We start from the raw sequence: 22,674 nt of genomic DNA on the forward strand, positions 1-22,674 counted from the left end.
TCAAATGTATTATTATTTATCTCTGTGCCTTTAAACAAAATTTAATTAGTGCACATTGCTTTATTAATACAAATTTACTTGTCAGTCCTAAAGAGACCATGATAAACTAATGTTATTTACACTTTTACCTCTAGCGCCAGTTGGATATTTTCAACAACAACAACAAAATGAAGGAAATAGCAACTACCTTCTTATGCTCTCTACTCTCTGGCCTTTATGCTTACCAACATCACTGTGTTTGCAAAAACCATTGGTTCTATTGTTAGAGAGATATTGCATATCTAGGCCCTTGCTTATCATGAAAAAATTCACAAATTCATCCTGCAATGCAGGGACATAATCTTTCTGTTGTGTGCACAGATATGACTGTGATTATATCATAGTGGTAATAGTGATGTCTATCAAACAAAGAAATGTGTTTTTCTATATAGAAAAATAATCCACCTAGAAATAAAGCTACTCTTTCTTCAGTGCGATAGCTAATTCCCATTCTGTATAATGATATTTGTGCACATTGACCTACAGCAGAGAAATCCTCTCAAATGTGAGTGCCTGTCAGGCTTATGTCTCTATTAGGTTAACCTGGTGTCCTCTTTTGCTATATATTTGGTCATTTTGCAAGCCTAATTTCCTTTGCTTTATCTCAGGATAAGAAATAGTGACTTCTCTAGTAAGAAAGATATGGAAACCAAGAGTGACTTGGAAAAAAATTAAATATAGAAGGGTTTTAAAAGTGTTATTCACAAGCCTTCTGTCCCTATGGCATTCATTAATGGCAGTTGCTGCATTTAATACTGACAGTTATTAATGCTATTATTTAAAAGTTGTAATCACAAGCAATAAACTTCAAATTTATCTCTTATCAGACATTAAAAGCAACTGCCCAATGTTAAGCAGTAAAATCCTACTTAAGGTAACCAGAGCTGTTGGAGGAATCAGGCTAATATCTAAGCAAGTTTTCTTTGAAAAGATGCCCATTGATAGGCATAATGGTCTTTTACGCAAACATTTAGCTTAAAATTTGGTAAAATTTGTTTTAGATCTTTGTTTAGATCTGTTTTATAAATCACATCATTACATATCCTTTAAGGGCAAATACTGTATGTTCGGTACGCTTGTATCCTCAAAGAGCTAGCAGGCTATCTTACATGGCATGGCTGTGGTTTATTAATGAGAATACTGCACATGATGGGGGTGATACAGCCTTCAGAAAACAGCATGGAGCACCAATGTCTACACTGATGATAACTACAATAGCTGTGATTCCACACTCATGTATTCCAACAAACATTGTTGGGTTACTGATGATGGAAAACAAATCACTAAATTTCTCAAACCCTTACATCTAGGAATCTAAATGCAAATTCAGTTTCCTCTCAAATGTGAGTGCCTGTCAGGCTTATGTCTCTATTAGGTTAACCTGGTGTCCTGTTTTGGTAAATATTTGGTCTTTTTGCAAACCTAATTTCCTTTGCTTTAACTCAGGATAAGAAATAGTGACTTCTCTAGTAAAGAAAGATATGGAAACCAAGAGTGACTTGGAAAACACTTGTATAAGATTTGGAAATGAGGAGTTAGATGGGGTTGCTCCTCGTTACTTTGGCTTGTGCTGTTTGAAAGAAGATTGGTAGAGACCTGGAGTTTTTCTGGAATGTCCAGTGATTCATTTCATAACAGCTGAAGGGTAGTAATGTCTTCAGGTCCTTCAATTGCTGTAACTGTCCTTTGATCTTGTGACTTATCTGATGCAGTATTGGCTTCCTGACTCCACACCTTCCTGGCTGCATAGTGTGAGTAGCAACCTTGATGTATTAGTTTGAGTTGTGGCTCTGCAAGATTTGAGCATGCTCTCCCAATCCTTCATGAAATTTTGTAAGCACCTAATCTCTTGTATTAAATATGCTCCTGCTTAAAATATTTCTATTGCTTTTTATTACCTGCTACTGATCCCTGACTGTTACAACAGCTAATGCTTTCTAAATGGTTACTATGAGGCAGATGTTACAAAAAGTAAATTATGTAGATTATCTCTGAAATTATTAATATTTTGTAGTTGAGAAAACTGAGGTCCATAGGCCATATTTGCGCTAGTGGAGGGAAGAACCATAACTGGAACCAGGGCTCAGTCAGGAACAGGCCTCTTATGAGACTCATTGCAAAAAGTGCTGTAAGTAATTGATTATTAATCATTGGTTATTAAGATAACTAAACTTTTGAGTAATATACTTAAAAATGTAAAAATAAGTGATTTATTGGATTAGAACATTTCAGAGGCCATCGGTCTGTCAGGCTGACTTATATGCTTTCTTGAAAGGAAGGCAAATGGATGGAATTACAGCTATAGAAATGTGCATAACCCACAGTCTATCTCAGTTATGCCACAACCATTAGGAACATAAGATTTATGTGGATTTTATTTGACATGTATGTTCCATTTAAAAGTGTAAGAATTGCTGTTTGATATAAGTGCTTACATATCGACTCGTGCACAAGCAGTACAGTATCTTCAATTCATTTTATAATTATGTGATGAACAACAGAATCAGTTTTGTGCAAGTGTGCATGTGTGTACATGTGTGTTTGTGTGTGTATGCGTGTGCGTGTGTATTGTGTGGGGATAAATATATATGTGTTCCCCAGAAATGTAAACTGAGATAGCATTTGTAACTAAAAATATAATGTCATTTTGGTAACACGCACTCAGATACTAGAATGTTCCCAAGAAAAATTTAGAAATGGAAACCTAATAAAATTTAATGCCAGAAAGCCTCTGAGAAAGCTATTTGAAGGAATAAACATATGATTTTAAGTGACACGGTTTGAGACTAATAAGATTTATTAATAATCACCTAAATAATATAAAAATAATAAATTAGTTAAGATAATAACTAATATTAATGATAGCAAAATAATTCAAAGTCTTAAGGACATGAGACCATAAAAGTTACCTTCTTATTCACATACGAGAACAATGCAAGCATTTTTGGTGAGAATCTCTCCAAATTCATGATTCAAGAAGCCTGGGTGTGTTTGCTGGTTGGTTGGTTTGTGAGCAAGATCTAAAGGTGGCATTCATTATTTCCTTCATCACATTCATTGCAACTTAATATGTTCATAACTAACCAAAAGAGAGTCTGGCATACATGTTAAAGTTCTATGTCCAGGAATGAGCTCAGCTCATATTCTCTGGCACATAATCCTAAACATTATGTGGAAAATAAATCAATGTTGCTTCTCAGAAATGTCCTGAAGGAGTGAACACAGTAATACAGTTGTTTCATTGTTAAATATCCAAATAGAGACAGCAAAATTATAATTCACCTGAAGCATAAAAAATATATCAAAAATAGCCTTTCAAATAAATAAGTTGATGAGAGTTGTATTTCTTTCCATGATTTTCTGTGTTCCAAAAGCTTGGTAGTTCTGTCAATGCAATTCCCAAACTATGAAGCAGTTTAATTCTGCAAAATGTACTAGGCTTACTAGTTATTCTTAGACAAAAGTTGTTTGAGCAATAGTTAGAACTTTTCTTCAGGAAAAGATTCTCCTGTGGCACACCTCAAACGAATTACTTTCAGAACCCTAGCACTTACATTTGGAAAATCACTTCAGATGATTATGTGCACACATCTTAACCACATCTTAACAACCCCTCCCTTCTCCTCAAGAAACACCATAGTTGTTATAATATCAACCATTTTGAAACTTCTAATATCCCAGCTTATTTTTTTCAGGAAAGATAAACACAAGTAGATATTTATCTAGTGACCACCACAGTTTGGAAAATGAATAACACTTTCCAAAAAATAAATTTCAAAATATCAGCAAGTTGAGTACCTACCACATATCTCTTACTATTCTCTTATACTAGGAAATATATAAAATGAGGTGCCGTATTTTGCCCTTGATGCTTGTAATCTCTCTGCAAAGACATTTCTGAAACCATTATAGAAAAAGACTGTGCCAGAGAAAATGTGTGGTCACTGAATATTACTTCAGTGCTCTATAATTCCTAACCTCCCTTGCAGTGAGATTGACATTCTATGATTGGTACTTCCCAATGAAACATGAACTGAAGTAATTAAAGGCAGTTTAGGAGCCCCTGTGGCTCTTCTTTGTCTCTCTCTTCCCTTGGGACCAAATACCTTAAATGGCTTTACTGAAAGACGTGGCAGAGGGGTGTTCAATACAAGGAGACGGTAGCTTAAGCATATAATACATATGTGTGTGCATGAGTATAGGATTCTTCACTGAGAATCCCCACTGAGATTTTGGGATTCATCTTTTTGGATGACAATACTGATTATGTTGATTAATTAAAAAGCCTCATATAATCATGTGCTAACTTGTGTGGGACAGAAACAAGTAACTTACATTTAAAACACAGATTAATTTATTAATGCAACAAACTTGTTGAATGGGTTCTGTGTGCCACGATTTTTCTGAAACTAGTGATACCAAAAAAGTAATATGTAATGCTATCCTCAAGGACAGATGGAGACATAAGCAAAATGAGTTGAAATAAAATGTTAAAGGTGTTTTATTGAAATGTATTCAGCATACAATGGGGCCCTAAGTAGGTAGTATTCATTTCAGCCTGGGATTGTTTGAATTGTCCTCTAATACAGAAAAATAATCTCTTAAATTTTTAAAAAAACATTTTTTTCACCAAAACATTAATTGCCTTTGTGGTTTAATTCATCCAATATTTTGAATAAGTGTTAATGACTTTCAACTTAACTGATGCTATTTTTATTGTCCTCCCCTAATTTGTGTCTGTTTGGCCAGGTGAAACCAGCAGGATCAGTATCTAATAGAACTACTGTTTGTACAGGAATACCTTTAGAATTGGAGCATAGGCAGAGTAACCACATTGATGACATTCTTACCTAGCATGGACTCTCCTGTTAATGGAGCTTCTATTTCTAATTTTATTATATGCATTTGAAAAGCATAAAAGGAGAACATTTTGCAAAATGAAAGAAAAAGACACCTAATTTAAGTGTGCTGGGGGTGGATCCAATTTTCATTTTGAATAGAATATTGCTTCAGTAATTATCTTACTATTTAAGAACAAGAATAATTAGTGTAGTAATCTCTAGTCTTATAGTACTCACAGTGCAGAGGTGAAAACATAATCTCGAGTAAATTATAGAGGTTTAATTATAAAGTTTACATGTAGATGAGACAGCCAAGTATAAGGGGGTCACTGGAGAACGTCCAACCAGCCAATGGGGTGGAGCCATGAAAGTTTGCACCCTTTGTCGGGGGAGGGTTGGGGAGGGAGAGCCTGGCCTCTCCTGATCCAGTGTAGTATCTGGGATTCAAGCTATGAGGTGGGAAAACCAGCTAGCAGGACTCTTGCTTTGCTGAGAGTTCCTGTTTCCCTTTTTTTTCCTTTTCCCCCAATAAATTCCATTTTTCTCACCCTTCAAAGTGTCTGTGAGACTAATCTTTCATGGCCATGTGACAAGGACCCCATCCTTAGGTGAACTGAGAAACTCCTAAAACATAGAGATGTATGTACATGTAAGTGACATTTTTGTAGCACATAAGTATATATGTATATGAAATAAGTAGATACATATTTGTTTTCTATTTTTTTCTGAAGGGAAAGGGTAACTTGTGGCAAAGAAATACTACTTTCGTATTTGAGGAAATCTATCAAGTATAAAGAAACTCTGAAATGACAATATTCCCAAGTCATCTTAACATTATCTAATTTCATAGAAAAAGCTTTTTCATGTGTTCTATAATTTAACATCTAATATTATAAAGTTGAATTAAACTTACCGAGGAATTTATCTGTTTTTATAAATATATAATTTCTATTAATATCTATGTACAGGAAAATGACTAAATTTGTCCCAGGAATTTTGCATTATAGGAATGTTTTATATTTAGACAAAAAATGATATTTTCACACATCAGAATAATCTGTTTCAATTCACCAAATACATATACATATATAACCAGTTCTCTTTTTCCCTAGTCATGGTGGGCACTGGATATACATCTAGTAATGGAAAAAGACATTTTCCCATTTTCTTTGGGAGCATAAAATATTGGTGATGATTGAGGAATATAACAAACTGGACTTTTTTTTTGTTACATCATTTTTACAAATCCACTTGAAGATGAAAAACAGGTTATTGTAAATAAGTTTCTAAGTTCTCAGAATTCAGAAACTTAGAAAATGACACAACAAAACACCATATATACGTTACCAACTGACAAAATACCTCTCTTTTCTCTCTCTCTACTTCATAGGAATTTTTTTCTCTCTTGCTTCAGCCAAGCTGTATCTGAGATATTTCCTATAAAAATAACAAAGATGTAGCTATCAACATGTACAAAAAGAACTTATAAATTGAACAAAATATTATATGTTTTAGCTTATCAGTTTTTGAAATAATATCTTTTTTGTTTGGTACAAAAAATGCATAATCAGTTCCAATGGATTACTTCAACAAAGTTTTATGTCACCTACTCTATGGCAGATGCAACTGGGAATACAGCAATGAATAGGGACTACCCTAAAGAGAAGCAAAATTTTTAGCTTATATAATGAATACTGTGATACTGATTACAGTATTCATTATGCATCCAGTTTCTTTTTGTTCCTTTTCTAAGTCATTTGATTTGGAATTTTACAAAGATAACTGAACATAACATTAAAATCATAAAACTAAATTTATTAATTTATTCATTTGTTCAATAGATATGTATTGGGGCTTCTGTATATCAATGTATCAAGAATTAGCTATACAAAGATTTAAAAATACAACATATTCTACAATTCTATGGAACTTACATCAAAAGGAAAGATAAGCTTTAAATAAATCACTACACAATTAAATTGTAAATAGTCACAAAGGCTAAGTTACTTTACCATTGAGTAAGCCAGGAATTTAATATGTTTATACCACATTGGGTGGCACAAAAACACAATATGATTTTTTTTTTTTTTTTCGAGATGGTGTCTCACTCCGTCGCTCAGGCTGGAGTGCAGTGGCATGATCTCAGCTCACTGCAACCTCCGCCTCCCGGGTTCAAGCGATTCTCCTGCCTCAGCCTCCCAAGTAACTGTGACTATAGGCGCCCACCACCATGCCCAGCTAATTTTTGTATTTTTAGTAGAGACAGGGTTTCACCATGTTGGCCAAGATGGTCTTGATCTCTTGACCTCCTGATCTGCCCACGTCGGTCTCACAAAGTGATGGGATTACAGGCATGAGCCACCACACCCAGCCATGATTTAATCATCATATCCTATTAGGCAAATAGATATTTTCCTCATTATTCATATGAATTGACTAGTGCTTAGGGAGGCTATGTAGCTGAGCTGGAAACAATGTGGTAAGCATCAGAACAGGTATTCAAACTCACAGCTGTCTGAGTCCAAATGTCCATCTTAATTATTATGCAATAGTAAAACATAAAAGGCATTTTCAATTTTTAGAGAAACTCCATAGGCATAACCTCATATTTGATTGGAAAGTTGTTATTCAAACTCATAACTCTCTGAATTCTGCCAAAAATTTCACTGATGTTCACTATTAATCTGGTGAGTAGGTGAGAGCACATGTGTGTGCAACAATATGACATCCAGGCTCTATGCAGCCTGAATCTACAGGTCAAAGTGCAAGAGGCTTTCTACTTTATCAGATCAGATGCATTAGCCTACCCCAAGAGAGTAGCACATTTCTACAGAAATGTGTTTGCCATCTTATCAGCCATGCTACATTAAACATTGAAATAAAAGGAATTTTACTCCTACTTTTTACTTCTTATTTGTTCCAAGAGATAATAGCAACTAGAGTATCAGCTTTGAAAATGTGTGTTGGGAGTCATATTACATAACCCAATCTAAAACAATGATCTTCAATAATTACAAAAGATTAATCTTCTTTAGTAAAAATAATCTATGTATAACAACTTGGATTTATCAGTATGCTCTGGTTTGAGGTTTTTAAAAATATAACACACAATAAAAAATTCAAAGTAAATGAAAACTTAAAAACCATTAGATAAAGCAAAATTGTTTTTTATTTGTGGTAATGACACAATGAACTACTTTTTGATACCTCAAACATATCAATATCAGTCTTTTATGGCATAACATCCATTACTCTAAATCCTATGCAATTTTATGCTACAGAATATATAGAATGAAACCTGGACCTTGAAGTCAGAGAGAGATGAGTTCAAATCAAAATCTGCCATGTACTACCTGTACAATTTTGACAAATATTATAGACTGAATTGCATTCCCTCAAAATTTGTATGTTGAAGCCTTAGCTGCTAGTCTTATAGAGGGTGACTGTATTTGGAGATAGGGCCTTCAAAGAGTCACTTAATGTAAATGAGGTCACAGAATAGAACCCTAATCCAATAGGACTTGTGTCTTTCTAAGAAGAAGCCAGGGGTTGTGGCTAATGCCTGTAATCCCAACACTTTAGGAGACTGAGGGAGGAAGATTTCTTGAGCCCAGGAGTTTGAGACCAGCCTAGACAACATGGAGAGACTTCATCTCTACAAAAATAATAAATTAGCCAGGCATAGTGGCATGTGCCTGTAGTCCCAGCTACTTGGGAAGCTGAGGTGGGAGGATTGTTTGAGCCCGGGAGGTAAGGGCTACAGTAAGCCATGAATCATGCTACTGCACTCTAGCCTGGGAGACAGAGCAACAGCTTATCGTAAAAGAAGAAGAAGAAGAGGATATACCAGGGATGTTCACTCATTGAGAGAAGGTCATAGGAGGACATAGAGAAAAGGCAGCCACCTGCAGTCTAAGAAGAGGGACCTCAAAAGCAACCAAACCTACTGTCACCTTGATTTTGGACTTCCAGCCTCTAGAACTGAGAAAATAAATTTCTGTTGTTTATGAGACACAGTCTGTGGTATTTTGTTACAGCCCTAGCAAACTAACACAGCAAGTAACTTAAACACTTCATATATCAGTTTTCTTATTCGTAATGTGAAAATAACAGTTCCAACTTTCAGAGTTTTTATTAGAAGGAAAATACTATATGTAAATTCCCTGCCACCCACATCTGAACATATAAATGTAAGTATTTCACAACGTCATATTCTGTATAAAATACCAAGCAATGTCAACTCAAGTTTGGAATCATTTAACTTTTTCTCCTTATTGTCTATTTTCTGTGAATTGAATCATAACATGCCAATTTATTAACATAATAGAGAATGGCCTTAAAATACTTACAAAGGCTTTCTATGAATTCTACCATTTCATTGACTTGTCACAGCAAACAACAAGTTTGCCATTTCAAACCATAGTTCTGAATGTGTATCTGTGGTGTGGCAAGTAAGGAACTAATTAAGTATGAAATTACCTTGTATATCTAAAGCTATGTCTGCTCACCTTTAGGCATTTTGGGAATCCACCTAATGAGATATGAGTTTTGCTCCACAGGACAATCACAAAGCTCATTAATGCTCATTAAAACATAAGTAGTATTCAATGGATTCAGCGAAATCTCACTGTATTTTAATGAACATCTGAATTATGCAATGGAGCAAAACCCTGTCAAGGAGAAATTCTTGTTAGTGCAAAAGGAAAGTGCAGGCCAATACAGATAGTAAATACTGTAAGTTTAACTACATGTAGACACATCTGTGACAAATAGAAAACACATTTCCAGAAGTTCATCTCTTAACAATTAAAAATAAATCTGTCTAGGTTGATTTGACAAGCATCTGAAATACTAGAGAGAAGTATTAATGCAATCACTAGATTATTTGTCAATAAGAATGTTTTGAGTTGTTATTCACACATTGGATTTAAGAAAGTTGAAAATCTTCTATTTTATAACTCATTTTGAAAACATTGTAGGTAAATGATGAATAATTATTAACTGAGTAGATAAGTGACTTTAATATTAAAGTATATATATTCATTTACATACGTATAGTTTTTTCTGCACAAATATTTGAATGTCCACTGTGTGTTAGACACATACTAGCACTGAAAGTAAGAGTGATCAAAATAGAATCTTAATGTCACAAAGCTTATATTCCTAAGAGAGAAAGAGATGATAAATAAACATATAAATATGGAACTAGTTAATAAGAAATATAGAAAACATAAAAACCTGGTAAGTGTATACATAGTAGAGAGAGAAGAACAAGCACTGTTATAGATAGGGTGGATGGAAAAGGTCTCTAAGAAGTTGTTATTTGAGCAGAAACAGGAATGAAGAGTAAGCCTTGGGCATATGTGAGGGATGAGCTTTAGGGACAGAAGTAACTGCAAGTATAAATGCCTAGAGGCAATAACAGACTTAGAGAAATACTCGTAAGGCCAGTGTGCCTGAAATGCAGCAAGCCATGAAGAAAGTCACAGGCGGTGAAATTAGAGCCATAATCAGGAAGAGCAGCACCAATTTTCAGGCTTCCAAAAGAATCTAGATTTTATCTAAGTGTGATGGGATCATTCGAGAACTTTGAGTAAAAGAGTAACTTGATTTTACTTCTATTCTAAAAGACTCTCTCTGATTTCTACTTGGAGAAAAGGTCATAGTAGTTTGGACAAGGGTGACAGTGAAGCCATTGAAATGAGGATGACAGGAGACTTGGCAGAATTGAATGATGGATTGAATATGGTGTGTGATAGAAAGGAAAGGGCCAGAGGATGACTTGAAGGGTTTTAGTCTAATATATTTATTGGCCAAATAAATGTTTGACATTTTTCAAATAAGAGCTTTTTTTTTTGTTTCAAATACATTGATATTAAAACGAAATAGGCCAAGTACAGTGGCTCACACCTATAATCCCAGCACTTTGGGAGGCTGAGGTGGGAGGATCACTTGAGCTCAAGAGTTGAAGGCTAACCTGGGAAACATAGTGGGACCCTGTCTCTACAAAAAAATTTAAAAATTAGCTGGGCTTGCTGGCACCTGCCTGTGGTCCCAGCTGTTCCTGAGGCCAAACTGGGAGGATTGCTTGAGCCCAGGAGTTCGAGGCTGCAGTGAGCCATGATCACAACACTGCACTCCAGCCTACTGATAGAGTGAGACCTTGTCTCAAAAACAAAAATAGAAAGACAAAACTCACAAAATAAATATAAAACAGAAATAAATAAATATTACCTCAAGAACATAAATTATAAATGAAGCAGTTCTCATGAGCCAGTGCCAGGACCAATTCTGCTCTCACTCAGGATGTTCTGCCTTAAGGAACCATTCTATTTCCAAGATTTAAGAACCATATCAATCCTCACATCTCCCAAATGTATGAGGAGACTTCAAGAAGTTCTTGGCGAATAGAATTAAAAAATGTAAATAAATAATATAAACTTTCTCAACATAAGCTCCATCAGGCTTAAGACAGCTAAGTGATGATACAAGCCATTCGGTTCATCCTTAAAAACCCAAGGTTCCTGAGAATTTAACCATGTCAATGCAATCTTTTCGTATTATTGAATGAAGAAAATTGAGTACTCTTTAAAGATTTTTTAAGATTAGGAAACAAAAAGAAGTCAGTGAGGGCCAAACCAGGACAGTAAGGTGGATGCCTGGTGATTTTCTATCAAAATATTAACAAAATTGTCCTTGTTTGATGAGAGAAATGAGTATGAGCATTGTTGTGGTAAAGAAGGACTCTCTGGTAAAGCTTTTCTAGGCACTTTTCTTTTGGAGTGTTAGTTAACTTTCTCAAAACAGTCTCACAATAAGTAGATGTTATCTTTCTTTTGTCCTCCAGAAACACAAAAAGCAAAATGCCATGAGCATCCCCCAAAAAACTGTTGACATGACCTTTGCTTTTGCTTTGACTGGACCCCTTCCACCTCTTGATAGCCATTGCTTTGATTGTGCTTTGTCTTCAGGATTGCCTGGCAAATCCGTGTTTCATCTTCTGTTACAAATTTTTGGAGAAATGGTTCAGGATCTTGATCTCCCATGTTTAAAATTTCCATTGAAAGCCCTGCTCTTGTCTGCAGCTGATCTGGGTGTAATGATTTTGGTACCCATTAATAAGTGGAAAGTTTGCTTGACTTTATTTTTTCAGCCAGAACAGTGTAAGCTGAACAAACTGAGATGTCTATGGTGTTGGTTATTGTTTGTGCTATTAATCATCATTCCTCTTCAGTGAGGTCATGAAAAAGATGAATTTTTTCCTTGTAAATTGATGTGGATGGCCTGCTGCTGTGGGCTTCATATTCAATATTGTCTAGTCCTTTCTTAAAATGAGTTATCCACTTGTATTGTTTCAGGTTACTTTAAGGCATTTTCTGCATAAACTTTTCATAAAGCATCAGTGATTTCACCATTCTTCTACCCAAGCTTCACTACAAATTTCATGTTTGTCTTGCTTCAATTTTAGCAGAATTCATGTTGCTCTAATAGGGGCTCCTTTAAAACTGATATCTTATGCTTTCGAGTGCCTCAAACTAGATCTTATTCAGACATGTTATGACAAGTTATTACAAGTTAATCGTGATGCAAAAAAAATTGGAACTTCATTCATACTTTTTCCATAATGCACATTTCCATGAACTATGACCCCTCATATGATTTCTTTTCTGAGCTTCAGAATGTGAGTCTTCTTGAAGTTGTCTTAGATATCTTAAAATTATAATGACCAAAGGCAAATTCTTAATATTCTACCACAAATGTGCTCTCCTGAGACTTTATTAATAAAAGTCACTTTCATCCTCCTAGTACTAGTACATTAGAAGTCCTTCTTGGTATCTTTCTTCCACATCACCGAGTTCTGTTGATCCTATTTCTAAAATATATCCCAAATGGAACCATTTTTTCTCTCTCTCTCTCTGCTTACACTAGCTTTCTCAAAGCCATCATCACCCCATCTCTAAATTACTTTTCTCCCTGCTCCACACTAGCCCTCTGAATAACTTCTCCCTACAGTAATTGGAACAGTCTATTAAATTTTGATCAACATAGTTTTGATATGGAAGACGAAGTTTCATATATTAGTAACAAATGGTAGTAAAAAATATTCTTCTGCACTTCTGATGTTTCTTCCTATGAAAGGTCATCAATTAATGCAACTCTAGGATTCTCTTCACTGCCTTTGGGAGTGAAATATATTTGAGAAGTTTTGTAAATTTTGAGTAATATCCATCTATGTGCAGCCAAAATCTGTGTTTCTGGAGAGTCAATGTACCTATAGAAATCACAGTTCTCTTTTGCTCTTCCATGCCTTATATCATATGTGGACAGATCATTCCACCTGCTCTAATTCTGTGTGTCCTGGACTGGGTAGAATTCAGTATTAGCAAGCTCATTTGTTTAGTCAACCTAAAGTTATATCTTCAATTTGACCTCTAATGGTAATTAAGTGTTGTTTTAGCTTACATGCTTTTTAACTTGTTCACAACCTCAGTCAGGAAGAGGACTTCTACAGGCAATAAAATCATTATTTATTTTACTTTGTAGCACATTCCTTGTACTAAGATGATCTTGAGGAGTTCATCATATACAGCCTTTGATTTGCCCATAGATGGTAGCATTGACAAACAACATGAGGAAGAGAAAAGCAAATCTAGATGCAGAATAAATGTCTATTTCATTTAGAACAAATTACTGCCCCTCACCTATGATGCAAAGGATCCCATGTAATCAGTTTGCTAGAATATTCTATAGTGGTTAATTTGAGCTATAATGCTAATTTGGGGAATATTCTTAGCAAATTAAGAATTCAGAAAGATAACTCAGGTCATCTGTGTGGAGTAACATGCCATTTTTTTAAGCCTACCATAGTCTATATTCCTGCCCCATGACCATTTTGATGATATATGCATTAGTCAAGCACGAGGCCCTTAGAGGAAGAACCACAACTGAAATTAACAGTAAGTCATCCTCTATGTATAAGACTATCACCAACAGTGGCAATTTTTACATGGGAAATAATAATATTCAGGTCTTGGTCTATTCAGAGTAATCTATCCAGAAACTACCTACCCCAAATTATTTCACCAAATGTGCTCCATTCTGACAGATATTAAACATTGACTATGAATCCACATAAATTCTAAGTTAAAGCCTCTTCTCTTTTTAGCAAAGTGCCTACAATTGGGAAAATATACAGGTATCTTCAGGGATAACAACGTGAAAGCAAGGGAATGTCTCATTTCTCTGGTAAACAAGATTTTACTTGTATTCACTGTGAGCAGGTCTATGCAAACATACCCAAAATCCAAGGAAGCTGAGAGGCCAGAGAAAAAGGCTAACAAATCCAGGTCTTTCTAAAGAAACATTTATAGGGGCTTTCTTTAGCCTCCACACTAGTTTTACTTCTCAAACAATTGCTTATAAACTTCTCATGTTATTTGTCCTACATGAGACTTAGTCATTTGGAACTCCATTCTATGAAGTAATCGAGTATCCTTCTAATTTATTTATTTTTTAACCAAAGTTATGCAAAATCTGCTGCTGTTTGTACTAAAAAAATTGACATGGCAACAAAAGGTACCCCAAATAGGGTATTCATGAATTTAATTGAGATATTAGAATCTTTTGAAGACTTCATCTTTATAAATCGTGTCCACTGAATAATAAAATTTTGTTAAGCTTGCTTGCCTTTGTGTCAGACAGTCAGGTAGCATTAAGGTTAGAATTAGCAAATCTAGGATCTTAGAAATAGCTTTTGGTAATTCTCTGGATATTGTCTAACACAAGTAATGACAGTGAAGATATAATGAAGAAGTTAAAATTTATTAAAGGCACAATTATATGTCTGTCTAAGCACTTTAATTCATTATTTAAATGTTTGTGACAACCCAACATAATTGGTACCATTATTATTCTCAATGTACAGATGATAAAACTAAGACTTGTAGAGATTAAGTAACTTGTCCAAAGTGGTAGTTGTCTTTTAGCAGTATCATTACTATTTCTTTTAATATCAATACATCCTAAAGCCAGTTTATAATTTATTTCCAAATCTAATGCATTCCCTGTGTTGGTCACTTATATCACACTTCTGTTATTAAGAATGTCATTCTGTATTTAGAGAACTAGTAGAGTATAGTAGTTAAAAGCATATCATAGACACCTTATTACCTTTTTTGAAATACAAGCTCCGACATTTTTGAGCTGTGTATCCATTACTTCACATCTCTGACCTCAGTTTTCTTATCTCCTAACTGGAATAACAATAATATCTATCTTATAATGTTGTTGTGAGGATAAAATGGATTAGTGTATGTAAATAAAGTCAGCTTTGCAAGTAAAATTTTATAAATATCGGTTTTGTCATTGCTGTTTATTATTATTAACAGTATTAATTGTGACAAGAAGTATAGCTAAGACATAAATAAGACTGGTTTCTACTTCAAGTAACTTCCATTCTTATGGAGGAAACAGACAGGAAAATATGTCATTACTAAGTATTATTGTACTTAGTAATATACATATTAGAGGCATATCCAATAATATTGAATAATGAAAGAATGGCAGCAGGTGTGGAGGAGAAGAACTAAAGCTACACTTGAGGTTCACACAATACTTATTAGGAGATATAATACCTGAGTGACTTCTTCTAAGAACACATATATTTAGCCAGGTAAAATTTAGTTTAGGATGCTGATAAAAGCAGAGAGGGTAACATTTGCAAAGGCACGGTGATAAGAGAGTAAGATGTACATGGAGAAAATGCAAGTCCTTAAAAAGGCTTGAAAATACATTATGAGGGAGATGAGATGAGAATTCAGGTCAGAGATAAGCTGAAGTGTTATCATTAAAAAGTCACATTGAGAAAGGGAAACTATTTCCTAAATGCTAGCTGTCCAAGGGATTGGGGGTGGGGATTGTATTAAAAGATTTTAAGTAGAAGACTGACATGATGCACTAAAATTACTTTGAAAAAAGATCATACTGAAAACAATGTAAATAATGGATTCAGGGGAGAGGATGTGGTACAAAATTTAGAAAAACAGATGCTATTTAGGAGTCTTTCGATGCCAAAAAATAAAATAAGAAAATAAATAAAATTATGTAATCTTTAAGAAATTAACAGTGGGAATGGAAATAAGAGCCAGATTCAGGTGAAACTAAGGAATTCGATCTAATCAAATTTCATGGTCAAACTGGTAAGGGAAAAAGAAGTGGCAAGGATGATTTATAAATTCATGTTTATGCTACAGGATGGATTTTAATTTTATTTATAGAGATAGAAACATAGAAAGAATAGAAAGATCCGGGGGGAGATATATAGGAGTTATATATATATATATATATATATATATATATATATATATACACACATATATATACACATATATATACACATATATATACACACATATATATACATATATATACACTGTGTGTATATATATACATATATGTGTATATATATACATATATGTGTGTATATATATACATATATGTGTATATATATACATATATGTGTGTATATATATACATATATGTGTGTATATATATATACATATATGTGTATATATAAAACATTTGGGCCAAGTGCAGTGGCTCACACCTGTAATCCCAGTACTTGGCGAAACAGAGGTGAGTGGATCACCTGAGGTCAGGAGTTCAAACCAGCCTGACCAACATGGTGAAACCCCATCTCTACTAAAAAATACAAAAATTAGCCTGACTTGATGGCATGCACCTGTAATTCCAGCTACTCTGGAGGCTGAGGCAGAAGAATCTCTTGAACCCCGGAGGCAGAAGGTGCAGTGAACCAAGATCGCACCACTGCACTCCAGCCTGGGCAACAGAGTGAGACTCTGTCTCAAAAAAGAAAAGAGAGGAGAGGAGAGGAGAGGAGAGGGTAGGGGAGCGGAGGGGAGGGGAGGGGAGGGGAGAAGAAAAATATAACATCATATATGTGTATATCAAGATGTCCAATAGAAATATTGGGATAAGTCTATGGGTCTGCAATTCAGAAGGAATATTTGGCCTGGAAATCCATTTGGTAGCTAACAGCTCATAGGTGGTAGCTGAAACTATGGAACACATAGAATTTCCTCAGTGGGACTCTGAGGAGTAGGAAGAGGGCCAAGGACAGGACTTTGGGAAGTGTGAATGAAAAAGCAGGCAGAAGTTAAGGGAGCCAATATAGGACACAAAAGGAAAGCAACAGAAATGGGAAATGAAGAAAATGTGGAACAAAGGAAAGAAAAAGAGACATTTTTAATAATAAAGCAATTAAGCAATATGAAATATTTAGTAACTAAATTGTCATTGGTGAATCTATGGAGCATATTTTCAATGGAGTGTTATAGGTGGAAGATGGGTAGTAGAAGTAGACAGAAAATATAAAAAATAGAGGAAGAGATTGTAAATTGTGCATGGCATTTTAAGAGGTTAGACCATTAAGCATAGAAAAAGATAGGGGAGGTATATAGAAGGAAATAGGAGAACTGACAATGGAAAAAAACCCTAGAGATAGGGTAATATCTAGAAAGAGATATAAAGTGGACATAGAGATTTTTCTGTATTTGTCACTTCATTTTTAAATTATTTGCACTTCACTGAAGTATAGCTGATAAATTAAAAATTATATATTAAGTGAAATAAGCCAGACACAGAAAGACAAACATTGCATGATGTAAGTTTTATGTGAAATCTAAAAATGTTGAACTCAGAAACAGAGAGTAAAATGGTGGCTTCCAGAAACTAGGGCATGGGAGCATGGAAAGCTGTTGGTCAAAGGGCACATAGTTTCAGTTATGCTGAATGAATGAGTTCTGGAGATCTAATGTACGGCACGGGGACTGTAGTTAATAATACTGTATTGTATAATTGAAATTTTCTATAAGAGTAGACTTGGTGTGTTTATTACTTCAAATGAGGAAATAGGTTGTATATTGAAGAGAAAACAAAAATAGACAGGTAGAGTTTAAGGATTCAGTTGTCAGAGAAAATAATGATGGATTCAAGTCCCTGAGATAGAGGAAGGGTTGAGATGTGGAATACTGGTGGAAGTATTTTGTTTATGCGGAAGAAACAATGTTTCCACCAAAATTGGAGGAAAAATACTAAGAATGAGGGTGTATATAGATAATTTATAGCCTCTTGATGTTGATAATATCGCAGGTACAAAAGCGAATTTTGATGAGATTTCAGAAAATCAGGAATGCATAATTGGAAGTGTCTGTATGTTATGTGTACAGGAATATACCAAAGCCTAAAATGAAATAATGCATGTATCCAAATGACTAAAAAATCTACAGTTAATTTATTATGAAAAAAATGTGTGAAGAAATTTTGAGTGGTCTATAAAAAGTGAATACATTAATAAGTTACATTAGCATAGATGACTCATGTTCAAAAGATCTTTTTTATGGAAGAGATACTTATCATATTGCTCACTGACTGTATAATAGAATTTAAATAAATTAGGCCTCAGCTGTTATCTTCATTTCACAAAAAAAGCATGATATTATAGCAGAAAGGGGCAAATTATATTTCAATAACTGGGAGTTCTTAATATGACTAAAATTATGTAAATTCTACCAACCATCAATTTTCTAGGAATTTTAGTTTTCATGCTAATTCACAAAAATCAAGCACAATGTATTTGCAGCTGGCTCAATTCTCCACTAATCTTTCACAAGGGGAGTTAGTTAAGAAATGTACTTGAACTACAGAAAAATATGGCTCATTGAACCAGGTAGTGCCATATTGACACAGTCCCTTTAAGAAAAGATAAATATATTTGGCAAATTTCAGGACTATCTTAGAAAAACAAGCTCCTTGGCATCTTATGTTATGATTTATATGATCAGTAGGACAGTACTGCATTTAAGAGAGACAATGTGCCATGTTACATACTAGAAAGAACATGGTCTCTGCATGCCTAGGGTTTCAATGGCAGTGATGCCACTTGTGACTTTGTGCATTTACCATCTCTGAGTCTTGTTGACCTTGTTGACAAAAATGTTAATGATAATGCATATCATCAGGAATTTAGTGAAACTTTTTAGATATGTTTGTTTCATTTTTGTTTTGTTTTGTATTGTTTTGTCTTGTTTTTTGGACAAGTTCTTGCTGTACCCAGTCTGGAGTGCAGTGGCATGATTATGGCTTCCTGGAGACTCAAATTCTTGGGCACAAGCCATACTCCTGCCTCTGCCTCCAGAGTAGCTGGGACTACAGGCATGTGCCATTATGCCTGGCTATTTTTTTAATTTTTTGTAGAGATGAGGTATTCCTATATTGTCCAGGCTGGTCTCAAATTTATGGGCTCAAGTAATCCTCCTGCCTTGACCTCCCAAAGTGCTGGGATTATAGGCATGAGCCACCTCTTCCAGCCTCTTATTTTTTTAGATGGTAGAAATTTGTATATTATGTTTGAATGATTGCAGAAGAGAGATTAGAGAATGGAAAATTTAAGACTAAAGAGAGAAAATGTGCATTTCAGTGTAAAATCTATATCTTAGTCTGCTATAATGAAATACCGTAAACTGGGTAACTTATAAAGACCATAAATGTATTTCTCATAGTTTTGGAGGCTGGGAAGTCCAAGAACAAGACACTAGTACATTGGGTGAGGAACAGCTTTCTCATAGATGGTGCCTACTTGCTGTGTTCTCACATGGTGGAAGGGGCAAGGCATCTCACTGGGGTCCCTTTAATAAAGGCATTCATCCTATTCATGAGGGCTCCTCCCTCATGACATAATTACACCCCAAAGGCCCTATCCCCTGAAATCATTACATTGGAGATTAGGATTTCAAAATATGAATTTTTGGAGCATACAAACATTTAGACCATAGTAATCTATGAGAAGACAGGAAGAGATTAGATATCTAGAGTAAAGATAAGATAATACTCAAAGAAGAAATGATGTGTAAAACATCCCAGGTGTATGTTGACCAAATAATGATATATTCTATTAAAAAAAGGCTATCAAAATAACAGTGGCAATGTACATGAATTCATTAGGGTCTCTAAATGCCTACGAATATGCTATTTTTATTCCCAATAATTGATTTACTTCTTCTTTTCCTTTACCGTATTTGTCACTTTCAGCATTTGTCAGTAGTAGTGAAATTACTACCACATTTTCTCCCACATACATGTTGTTTTAATAAATATATAGCCCATAAAATGCCTTGTTATTTTTCTAGCTATAATTCAAATATTCATGCACATTCTCTTTATTCTGATGTATCCAAAGAACAAATGTATGACACGATACATCTGACTCTAATCAGCCCAGCATCCTGACCTAACCTGCTGAGCCGCCACTGTGGACTTCACAAAATCAGATACAGTCTTCTTATGAAAATAGAGGCTAAGAACCAATTCCACTCAGAGGTAAATTTGGTTTGGGCATATAATCTTACCAGTTTTCTGTTTCTGACCTAGCAGCAGCAAGTAGTGTTTCTGAAAAGAAGCATAAAACAATAACTAATATTTTAGCATTTAGAGAATCACCAATAAAAACCAATAAAAATGTTTAAAAATAATTTTTATAGAAATAAAAATTAATATTTTAACATTTAGAGAATCACCAATATACAAGGTATTGAAATAAAAGGAAAGCCACAAGAAACAGAACAAAGCAAACAAAATACATAGGATATTAAATAGAATGCAAAATAAATTAAAACTGAAAATCAGAAACCTTTAACACACACACAATTAAAAGATTATATTAAACCCATATTTGTAAATTCTAGATTATCAAATGACACTGACTTTCTTGAGAAACTGGAGAAGCTCTTTATATGCATCCATATTACCACCTAGCTAGATCAGCTTTTAAATATCTTAATCATCCTTACAGCTATGATAGAATCATTGGGCATTTTCATATGCAGCTGGAGTGTTGGTATAAATGGGTATGATGTTTCTAGATGGTATTCTGAAGTATCTATCAAGCTTATAGAAATCACTTTTTCAAAATATAATAATTCCATGGAGATAATTAAAATTTTTAAAAAGTTGGGCTGTATGTTTCTGAGAGTATCACTTAACAAAATGAATATTAGAAGTAACTTAAATGTCCCAAATAATACACTGGCTAACTAAATAGTAGAATACTTATTCAATGAACACTTATTTAAAAAATCATTTAAAATGTAGCACTAAATCTTTTCATTTGGCATGAAAACTTTTCAAACTATACAGTTAATTAAAAATGACAAATGTCCAATATCTGTAAATAAACATATGATATTTTCAATAAAGGAAATATGTAGGTACAAATACATTTGTTACATCTATAACAAATAATAATAGCAAAAGCTAATGATAATAGCAATAGCTATGTTTTCTTATTTTTGTCTTCACAGAAAACAATGCTAGTTGTCATTTTATTATTCAGATAATGAAAGTGAGCCTTAGCTTGGTAAATAAATTGACCATAAGTCATAGAGTTTATAAGTTGTTGAGCCAGGTTTTAAATTTGGATTTCTATGACTGTAAACTACAACTGTATGTTACTTCTGTAAATTCACCAACCTTTTAATAGTGAATATCTTTGAAGTTTATTGACATTTTATTTTTATTTTGCTTGTTAGTGTTGTCTAACTTTTTAGCAAATATATAATACTTCTGAAGAATAAAGAAATTAAAAGCAAACAATAAGTACATTGGTGATCAGTAAGTTAAGAACCAAAGAATCAGTGATTTTACAATATGTAAATTGTATGGTGATCAATGATGTAAGATAGAGATATATTTAGGTGTGTGTGTCTGTGTGTGTCTATGTGTGCATGCACACACATGCACACAGAAATGCACCATCCCTGTCTATTTTAATGAAAAGCAGTCAGTGGAATTTAAGCTAGAGAAATAAACCAGTCCTTGAGTTTATTACCTTTATCCTTCAACAATTCTTTGTTTGGTCTCATAATAAGGGTTTAATTTTCATTTAGAGTCATACTTAAAAGAATGGCCAAATAATTATTTTGCCTTAAACTTAACGTGTGATTTTAGTCTTCTGTCTGCTTATAAAAGAGCAAAATGGGAAGGAAACACCATTTCAAAGAGTCTGAAGAATTTAAAAATGTGTGACTTCCTCTGGCCTTCATTGCAAATTAATTTTTTATGTATATTTTTAATTTGATAGACTGACATTTTTCTCATCTTGACTACATGGATCAGTAACTCCCACTACTTAGCCAAGAGGTTAATGAGAAATTGATAGTAATAACCAAAAATATACCAAGAGGATTTGTCCTGTTTCTCCACCCAAAATAATAATTTGGAGCATCTATCAAGCACTTTCTTGAAAGAGAATAAGCTATGCAAAATGCCAGTGTGTCAGGAAAATGATTTATAACTAATGACAGACAGCCATCGAGATTGCTTTGTTAGACACTTCCACTGTATATTACCTATTGCCGAATATATCATAGAATTACAGGTTTCTATCTCTCAAATGTGCACTTAACCAGGTACTTTTTATTGATGGGACAAAAAATTAATCTTCTGTCTTATTTTATATGGCTAATTATCCAAATAAGAATGTTATGACTTAAAGTCGTGGCACGCACACAAACACACATACATACACACATATACATACACAGATACCTACATACATACAGTGTACACATTTAAACATGTATAATATGCATAATATGTGGTATGTTACATATTGCCATATTTAATAAAATCAATATGAAAGTGTTGTTTCATATTATGTAATATTCTTCAGTGCTAAAAAAATACTATGGATCCATGAAAAGACATGAAACTCATATGC

At 34.1% G+C, this 22,674-nt stretch overlaps 1 long non-coding RNA gene across 2 annotated transcripts in view; it reads right to left on the reverse strand.

The window, feature by feature from the left end:
• Positions 1–22,674, reverse strand: part of LOC134731091 (uncharacterized) — a 480,758-nt gene that overhangs the window by 78,746 nt on the left and 379,338 nt on the right. For both annotated transcript variants that reach the window (XR_010113162.1, XR_010113161.1), the window contains 2 exons: positions 20,306–20,345; positions 6,243–6,317 (listed from right to left, as the gene is read on the reverse strand). This is a non-coding gene — a long non-coding RNA (uncharacterized LOC134731091). The remainder of the gene's footprint in view (positions 1–6,242; positions 6,318–20,305; positions 20,346–22,674) is intronic.

This window comes from Pan paniscus, chromosome 1, assembly GCF_029289425.2.
Source record: "Pan paniscus chromosome 1, NHGRI_mPanPan1-v2.0_pri, whole genome shotgun sequence".
Lineage (NCBI taxonomy): Eukaryota > Metazoa > Chordata > Mammalia > Primates > Hominidae > Pan > Pan paniscus.